We start from the raw sequence: 9,288 nt of genomic DNA, 5'->3' as shown, positions 1-9,288 counted from the left end.
GTCGGCGGGCGCGGCATCACACGAATCTCGCCTCCTCGTCTGCTTGCTAGAGCATCCGTCATGGAGGCTCTTCGGCTCGGTGGAGGTGGCCGCGGCTCACCAGCTCGGTGGAGGCGGTCGCGGCGAGCAGACCGGCCACGGTGAGGAGGCAGCGCGGTGGAAGCGGGCGAGGCAGCTGGGCCCGGTGGGGAATGCGGCGTGGAGGAGGAAGTGCGGGGAGGCAGCGGAGGAGGCCGTAGAAGATGGGGCACGATGCGGCTGGGCGCGGCGCTGGGGGACCGACGGCAGCGAGGCGGAGTGGGGTGGGCGGATGAGCAAGACGACGCAGCGAGCATCGGGGCGCGTAAAACGGGACGAGCAGATAAGGTCATTTGTTGAGCGGCACGTGCCGAAGGGAGCAGAGGGAAGCATTTGTCCGTCAAGACGTCTTAATTGTATGATTTTGTTTTTCTATATATCACTAGTTTCCTCTTTTGCTACAGGATTTACTTGCTACCGGATCCGAGAGCTCCAGCAGGTTTACTTGCTCGACCAGGCCACCGGGCTGCGGTTGACACAGCCGCTGCCGTAGGCGTTCATGGCTCAGCAGCGCGGGGACGTACGAGCTCCGCGTCGGCGGCCGCACATGTGAGCTCTGACCGGCGGCCACGCGAGCTCTCACCAGATGGGTCGGCGCACGGGATCTGCAAAGAAGAGATGGAAACCATGCGGGCTCTCTCAACGCGACAATCTCTAGTTTCTTCCCCCTCAGTTTTGCTCATAGACATCATTTCTAAATAAGATCAATTGTATCATGTGCGGTTGATAATCATTGGAGCAGCAGTGTAGAAGTTGTTAGGATTCGAATCTAAGTCTAATTAGAAGACCTAGATCGGTCGAGCATTCTACAATCGAACTTACCAAGATCGCGTCCCCGTTGCCACGCGTTGTTCAGATTCGAATCTAAGTCTAATTAGAAGACCTAGATCGGTCGAGCATTCTACAATCAAACTTACCAAGATCGCGTCCCCGTTGCCACCACGGCGTGGCAACGGCAGGAGTGCAGTGCAGCTTGATTCGGTGAAGTATGAATGCTCATGGATGTTCTTAGATATATATGACATCATTGTCCTTTTTTTTCTTCGTTTAACTATTCGTCTGTTCTATAGAAAAATCTACTAATTAATAAAATATTTTCGGCCATTGGAGAAAAAATCAACATATAATATATTTATAAGAACGGAGATACTCCTCCGTCTAAAGAACAATGAAATTATAGGAACCGTGTCGGTCAAACAGGCTCAAATTTAACTAAATTTATAGTGAATAATATTAACATTTATATCTTTAAATAAATTTATTACGAAGATATATTTTATAACTAATGTAATGTATTAATTTTATCTCATGGGTGTTAGTACTTTTTATATATTTTTAAGAGTAAATTGCACCCTGGGTACTTAAACTATTGGGACATTACCATCTAGGTACTCGAACTGAAAAAGCTAACACCTAGGTACTTAAACTATGTGGGCATTACCATCTGGGTACTCGAACTAAAAAACCTCCCACTTGGGTACTTAAACTATTGGGCCATATCATCTGGGTACCGTCGCCGCCGCTGCAGAGTGAACAGGAGCGCGGGAAAATGAATTTTGATTCTTTTTCTGAAAATGGATGAATAGTGCTGGAATTTGTTATTTTTGTAAAAAAATAATTAGAGCTCCAAACATTCTAAAAAATTTTGTGTAGCCTCTATATGATGTACTCTACCTAAAAAAAATATGAAACTTGAAAAAATGAATAGTTTTTGTATGTTTAAAAATTACCTCTTTTAATTAATAAATGAACTTCCATAAATTTTATAATTAAAATAAATAAATGTCCAAAAAGAGGCGGCCTACCTGTGCTCGCCTGCTCGCTCGCACACAGTTAGGCCGCCTCTTTTTGACATTTATTTATTTTAATTATAAAATTTATGGAAGTTCATTTATTAATTAAAAGAGGTAATTTTTAAACATACAAAAACTATTCATTTTCCAAGTTTCATATTTTTCATAGGTAGAGTACATCATATAGAGGCTACACAAAATTTTTTAGAATGTTTGGAGCTCTAATTATTTTTTTTACAAAAATAAAAAATTCCAGCACTATTCATCCATTTTCAGAAAAAGAAAAAGAATCAAAATTCATTTCCCCGTGCTCCTGTTCACTCTGCAGCAGCGGCGACGGTACCCAGATGATATGGCACAATAGTTTAAGTACCCAAGTGGGAGGTTTTTTAGTTCGAGTACCCAGATGGTAATGCCCCCATAGTTTAAGTACCCAGGTGTTAGTTTTTTCAGTTCAAGTACCTAGATGGTAATGCCCCAATAGTTTAAGTACCCAGGGTACAGTTTACTCTATTTTTAATTAAAGTTTAAACTATTTGATTTTTTAAAACATGAGAATTGTATTCTCTCGTGGACGAAGTGAGCAGTAATAGTCAGCGAGACGTGTCAACCGTCGTACTTCTTCCCATGCTCTCATGTGCACGCTGGATGTTGTTGCCTCTGCCAGCATTGTCGATGCCGTATTTTTAAAATTTCCGGCACCACCTCTCGGCCTCTCCCCCAGCACTATTTCTATCCCATAAATCCAATCCGCCGCCCTTCGATCAGCATAGAGAGCAGCGTCAACATTGTTCTTGTAAGCTGTACTTCCATAGCATCTTGACCAAACGCGAGTTAGGCCCCAGCGTCGCCTCTTGCGGGGGACATTTAACTTTTTGCCATTCCGATGGCACTCCTTCGTTTGTCATCTTTATATGCGTCCCTATATATTTGCTATCGCAAACAGTAATCCTCCTACGTTTTTATCATTTTTACTGAGGTGGCAGCCGGATGGGCACGCCAGCATGGCAGAGAGCCTGAGAAGGCCTATAAAACATGCGAAATGACCTATATACCCCTGCTGCTTCTCTCCCTCCAATCGTTGACGCGTGGGCCCCACATGTTAGCTTCGTCTTCAACCCCCCACCATCACCCGCTCAGCATCGGCGGCGGCACGTACAGCGCCATCCCGTCCTCGACATGTGGGTGATGGCGCCGTTCAGACCTAATAAAATAAATAAAGCAGCACCATAGACACACGCCTATATATACTGAAAAGATTATAAGAGTAGCACAATGCATTCAGGCATGGTCTTTTTTTGCCAGAACAGCGACCCTATGTATAATCAAAATAAATGCGTACACACAGAAAATGAATTCAAGGGATCAGAGGTATAATCAAAATGAATACAGTACGAAGACCAAGCAAGCTTAGGGAGGAAGAAATGGAGCAAATCATGTATTTACAGAAGCGCTATCCATTCACAGATGTACGGATACGCTAAACTAATATGGAGATGGGGATTAATGGGGAGAATCACGTGTACCATCATAAACAAGAAGCAGATTTGGGGGAAAGAACAACATCTTTTACAAATCCAAGGCACACGGGTGTTCCCGTTGCAAGAAAACGAATGGATCTATATTCATCTGTGCATCAGTACGTAATAAATGGAGAGATGGGGATGGAGGGAAGCACCTGAATTCCTCAACCCGCAGTACAAATGAGAGGAGGGAAACAGAGGAGACTGCAATGGGACCAACACAGAGGAGAGGAATGACCTTGCTTCACCTGGGAGACGCCACGAATGGAGCAGGGGGCGCCACTGTGCACGGACAGAGGGGACTACAGGGGATGGCCGGTGACGGAGAGGCGGAACCTGAGGTCGGCGCCGCCGCCGCGCTGGGGGCCCACCGTTGCCCCGCCTGTGCGGCGCGAGGGGGCATGGACGAGGAGAAGGGCGGCGGCCGCCGCGCGGAGGCCAGCCACCGCGGAGGTCTGCTCGCGCCGCCGCCCTGCCCACGTAGTGGGAGATGGGGAGAGAGGGAGGGGAAGAGAAGAGACTGCCTGGACTCACCCGTGCGGGGGACGGAATGGCGTTGTACGTGCCACCGCCGATGCTGAGCGGGTGATGGCGGGGGTTGAAGACAAAGCTGACATGTGGAGCCCACGCGTCAGCGATTGGAGGAAGAGAAGCAGCAGGGGTACATAGGTCATTTCACATGCTTTGTAGGTCTTCCCAGTCTCCCTGCCACGCTGGCGTGCCCATCTGGTGTGCCACCTCAGCAAAAGTGGCAAAAACGTAGGAGGGTTACTGTTTTACGATGATAAATGTGTAGGAGCACGTATAAAGATGGCAAACGGAGGAGTGTCATCGGTAAGGTTGGCAAAAAGTTAAAAATCCCCCATTGCGGCGACACGGGCGGCACGCAGCTCCGCCGCCGCGCCAGGGCCCTCCATCTCCCCTATCGCCTTGCTGCCGCCAGAGCTTGTGGCCGGCAGTCCATGCTACTGTGAGGACGGCGGCGGCAGGGCTGCCTTGTCTCCGTGACTTTTCTTCTCGAGCCCGATGTTGTTTCAAGCGGCGGCGACGGTCCAACCAGCGGGCTCGGTTCCGGTGTGGTCACGGCCAGATCCTTGGCCTTGGGGTCTGGATCCACCGCCCCTTTGGCCGGATCGGTGGTCTGCGCTCCTCGGTGGCACGACAGCGGCACTGCGGGCGACGGCAGACATGACGCAATGTGGTGGCCGGATCTAGTCCGGTGGAGCCTGCCGGCGTCCTTGCAAGTTAGCGACGTGGTGGGCGATAGCGGTTGCGGGCGGTTCGGCGCTGAGGTGGGCGGTAGCTACGGGTCCAACGGCGCGGAGGTGCAACGACGGCGGCTCCTTCGGCTCCACCGTGTCCTCGTCCTCGTCGTCCGTGGTGCAGGGGCGAGGCGGATGTGGCTGAACTCGCGGTCGCGGCTACGGAGGCCAAGGACGCGACCGAGGGTGTGGTGCTGAAGCCTGGGCGGCAGTGGCCCGGCCTGTTGGCGGAGGTGGCGCAGCTCTATGAGAGGCTGCTCCGCAGGGGTTTCCTTGTTCCATGCTGGAGCTTCCCATGGTGGCCGGCGTTCGTCAGGTTGACGATGGTTTCGACGATCGGCGCTGCATCAAATTGCACTAGGTTGGATGTGCATCTTGGCTACGGCAGCGGCAACTGACCTACGACGACTCATCTCGGCCGTGGCTACGACGTCTGGCCTCAATTAGCGATGGTCAATTTTGGCGGGGTCGTAGTGGCTCATTTGCTTGGCGAGGTGCGTTGGTTACGTTGGTGGCAACAATGGTTTCCTACTGCTATCGGGGGAGTATAGCGGAATGGTTCGGTTGCGGCGCTCGGTACAAGTGGTTAGTGGAGCGGCGTGCTTCCTCCGGGGGGCGATCTACAGAGGGTTGGTATCTTTTGGTTGGCTATGGTCTACGCCGACTGGCGCGGTTGTGACTGGCCACACATGCCTATGGCTGGCTCGTCGCCGCTGTGACAACCAATGGATGGCGGCTCGTTGAAGATGGCGGCTTGTGCGGGGATGCTCGTGGTTTCTCTAGTCGCTTGTGGGGCGTCGATGTGCAGCGGCATTGGCGACGCTCTTTGCCTGGTGCAGGAACAAGATGTGGCTTCCCTCGGTGGCCGGTGCCTTGTAGTATGAAGGCGGGCCTAGTGGGCTGGCATGGCGGCGACATGTCACACTTGCCTGTGACCTTGTCAGTGCCATAGCGATCTCCTACAGGCGGTGGGTGGTTGTGGTCGTCCATGGTGTGACTAGTTTAGGTTGGGTGTCGGGGGTTATCGGGCGAAGGCCCTGCTAGGCCCTTGGCTTTGGCCGACAATGGTGACGCCTTTGGCAGCATGTTCCTCATTGGAGGCATTGTCGTGAGGCTCCCCTTACCCTCTAGGAGTTGGGTTAAAAAACCTTGGTTCTCCATTTGGCTGTGACGACATCCATGGATGTCGTTCCCTTTCTTGGAGGCATCGCTACGGAAAACCTACTCCCCCTACTAGTTTACATCGCTTGTGCGCTATGGTGTGAAGAGTGTCATTTGATAGCCTATGCTTCCGTGGTTTGTGGGCTGTGTTTCTCGCGACAGTGGTATTGTTGTTGCCTCCTTCATGAGATTGTTGTTTTTTTGTCATGTATTGTATTTGCTTCTTTTCTATTAACTAGGTAGCGTGCCCGTGCGTTGTTACGGGATAACTAACAATTTATACTAAAAACACATGGATCGCACGATAAGATAACAATACTGTTAAATTAAATACCAACGTTAAAGTGACATTTAATCCAAAAAGAAAAGTTTATGAATTTAACACAGTCACGGAGTGCGCGGCGTCGTAGGCTCACAAACTCTAGAGTTTCCAGAGATTGGGTCGAATCCAACCTAGAGCCTCGGAACCCTGCATCTTCTCCTAGACGGGCTTCACTTCGGATGCGCCGGTAGCAATATCAACGATCTCCAGTCGATGGACCAAGTCGTATGGATCCCCATACAATGGCTCAAACACGTAGATTTTGTTCTCCTTGTACTTGGATACACTTGTTCCACTGAAGCTTTCATTGAAATGTTTAGACACGAACAATGTCTAATCACCGATGTCCCTCACCCTGGACCACTCCGACGTACGGTCGTGGAGGTTGCACTTGTAGATCGCGCTGCTATAGGTGAAGCTCTATGTCTCGTGGAATGTGCTCACCATGGCACCCACAATGTGTAGCTCACCGTTTGATTCCAGGTAGCTGCGGTGGCAGAGCCCCGTAGGTGGCCACAGCGATGGCAGCAGCGTCGCGGTTGGAGTAGCGCCGGCGGCGTTGCTGCTGCAGATGGAGATTTCTCCAGTGCAGTCGATCGCCGAGAACATGTCTTGGCAGTAGACGATGGACCCCACAGAGAACTCTAGTTTGGTGTCGAGCAGCGTCCATGCGCTGTCGACTCCAACCCGGCAGAACACGACCTCCGTGGAGCACCCAAGCATGGCCATGGCCACGCACTCGCGGTCGGCGGCGTCAGGCGACGCCGAGAGCATGATCTCACGGAAGAACATGTCCCTCATGTCTTCTAGCTTGATGGCTCTGCCTGCGGCATCCGTGTCCCCGTAGCCATTGGTGGGATGGAGGACCCATCGGCCGTGGACCCTAGACACGCGTTTCGATGAGGACGCCGCCGCGACGTGTTCACCTGCTGGCGGGAGCTCAACGCGGGGGGCACGGGCACCGGCGAATGGATTCAGCAGCATCACGGACGCCGCCTCGTCCATGAGCGCCAGCCACCCACACGAGGAGCCACACGCCACCTTGCCGCGCACGTCGGGTAGCGTCTTAGACAAGACCTTCTTCTCCGGGACGCAGTAGAAGCCGACGCGGTCCCGAGTCGGGGTCGAACGGGAGCAGCAGGAGCGGCCCGAAGGTCGCGAACGGGACGGCGGCGCGCCATGGGGAGCAAACGGATCGGAAGGATGCCGCGTCGTGGCCTGATGCGAGACGCTGCCCGATAGACTTGAGGAGATCCTCTGGCAGGCTGGATCTCTAGTCAGAGAGAGGTAGGGACCTTCTCTTGGGATTGGGAGGCTGATCCATGGAAGACAGATGACATCAACTATGGTTCACGCAAGAAACAGCAAGCGAGGGCGATGGAACACGTGAGCGTGAAACCAAATGAATGGAGGAAAAAGTTGTCCCTTTTGCAAATGCAAAGAGGGAAAGTAATTAAATGTAGGCAGATTTGGTAAGGTTCTCAGAAATGGAAAGATGTTCCTTTTATCTTAATTCTCTTTCCTTCTGTGTTAATTCTCTTTCCTTTTGCTGGTTGCCATGTATGCTGGTGTATGCAAACATGCAATGTGTATATGGATAGCACAATAATTTTCTACTTCCTATTTTACCGTGATTCCTCTATCATATGACAGGCAATATTCAATCAAGGACAGTGGCGGATCCACGGGGGGGGCTAGGGGGGCAGTAGCCCCCCCCGTGAGAGTGATTTTATGTGGTATTTACTGTAGAAAAAACATGATTTCACCGTTAATCTTCGACATTTGTTCTAAATCTCTATTGATTAGCCCCCCCCGAGGTGTTCATCTTGGCTCCGCTAATGATCAAGGAGATGTCGTGGGATCGCAGACGTGGGCAGACGGACGAACCAAAATAAATGTCGCACCAAAAAATATACCCACTTTATTTTTTAGTTGTAGGGGATAATGCCCGGCATACTTTGTGTCGATGGCTCTTCGAAACATTGTTCTTGTACGTATCAGGCGGTGGCCTCCATTTTGCTCCATCTCGGCATTCTGTTCCTTCGCTTCAAGTTGCTCTCAGAATCTGAAGTGAAGTCAGATGTCACTGCACTGCTGATTCCTGCAGCACTAGCTCACCATCATTTACTTTGTTTCTCGCAGACCACCATCTCCCCATGAGCACAATGACATTTCCCTGTACGTTGGCCTCCCCAGACAAAAAAAAAAAAAAAAACGGAGAGGGAGGGGGCCATTCAGTCCGAACCTATTCCAGATCCAACATGCATGGGTCGTCAAAACACTTTGTGAAAAAAGAGACATGCAATCCTCATCAAACCGGCAACACATCATGTATGGATAATATATGGCCCTGTTTAGTTCCACCCAAAACGCCAAATTTTTCAAGATTCCCCGTCACATCGAATCTTTAGACGCATGCATGAAGCATTAAATATAAAAAAAAATAAAACTAATTACACAGTTTAGACGAAATCCACGAGACGAATCTTTTAAGCCTAATTAGACTATGATTGGACACTGTTTGGCAAATAACAACGAAAATGCCAAATTTTTCGCGAACTAAACCGGGCCTATGAATCTACCGGTCATCGAATTTAAATACATTCATGTCATGAAGTTGTAGTACGTACTTTCAACTGTATCAACATCCCTAGAACAAATCATTCCACAAATCAAGAGGTTAGCAACAGTGCAAGAAACCGTGTCTCTCCTTCCCCCTCAGGCCCCCAGGTCGCTCTCCCCTGAGGGGCGACTCAGGCGGCACTTCTCCACCACTGTCGTCAGGCCATCCCTCGCGTCCCCCTGGCCTGGCCGCCGCTGGAGCTCAACGTCGGTGGCCCGATGGAGGGCAAGAACCGAGGCGGCTGGGTTTCGTTTTTCTTCCTCCCTCACTCTCTCCCGTGGTGCACCTGTGCTAGTTCCGGCGTTCTTCGTGAGGGGCATCGACCGGCGACGCTTCCTGTCCGGGGCAGGCGGATCCATCCTTTCCCCGCCCGAATCTGCCTCGCGGTTGCCGGAGCGGGTCTCCTCTCTCCCGTGGGGCTACTGTGCGGATGGCCGGCGCGCTCTTCGCAGGGGCCTCGACCGACGGCGCATACAATCCTGAGGCGGGCAGATCCAACTTCCCCCTTCCCAGATCTGCCCCCTCC

The 9,288-nt window shown here is 51.3% G+C and overlaps 1 pseudogene; it reads right to left on the bottom strand.

Moving 5' to 3' along the window:
- Nucleotides 1-6,250: 6,250 nt before the first annotated feature.
- On the bottom strand, nucleotides 6,251-7,463 carry LOC136494627 (putative F-box protein At5g55150; annotated as a pseudogene).
- Between the last annotated feature and the right edge of the window lie 1,825 nt (nucleotides 7,464-9,288).

The sequence above is a fragment of the Miscanthus floridulus genome, chromosome 11 (assembly GCF_019320115.1).
Source record: "Miscanthus floridulus cultivar M001 chromosome 11, ASM1932011v1, whole genome shotgun sequence".
NCBI classification, from domain to species: Eukaryota; Viridiplantae; Streptophyta; class Magnoliopsida; order Poales; family Poaceae; genus Miscanthus; species Miscanthus floridulus.
This window is presented reverse-complemented; position numbering and strand designations above follow the sequence as displayed.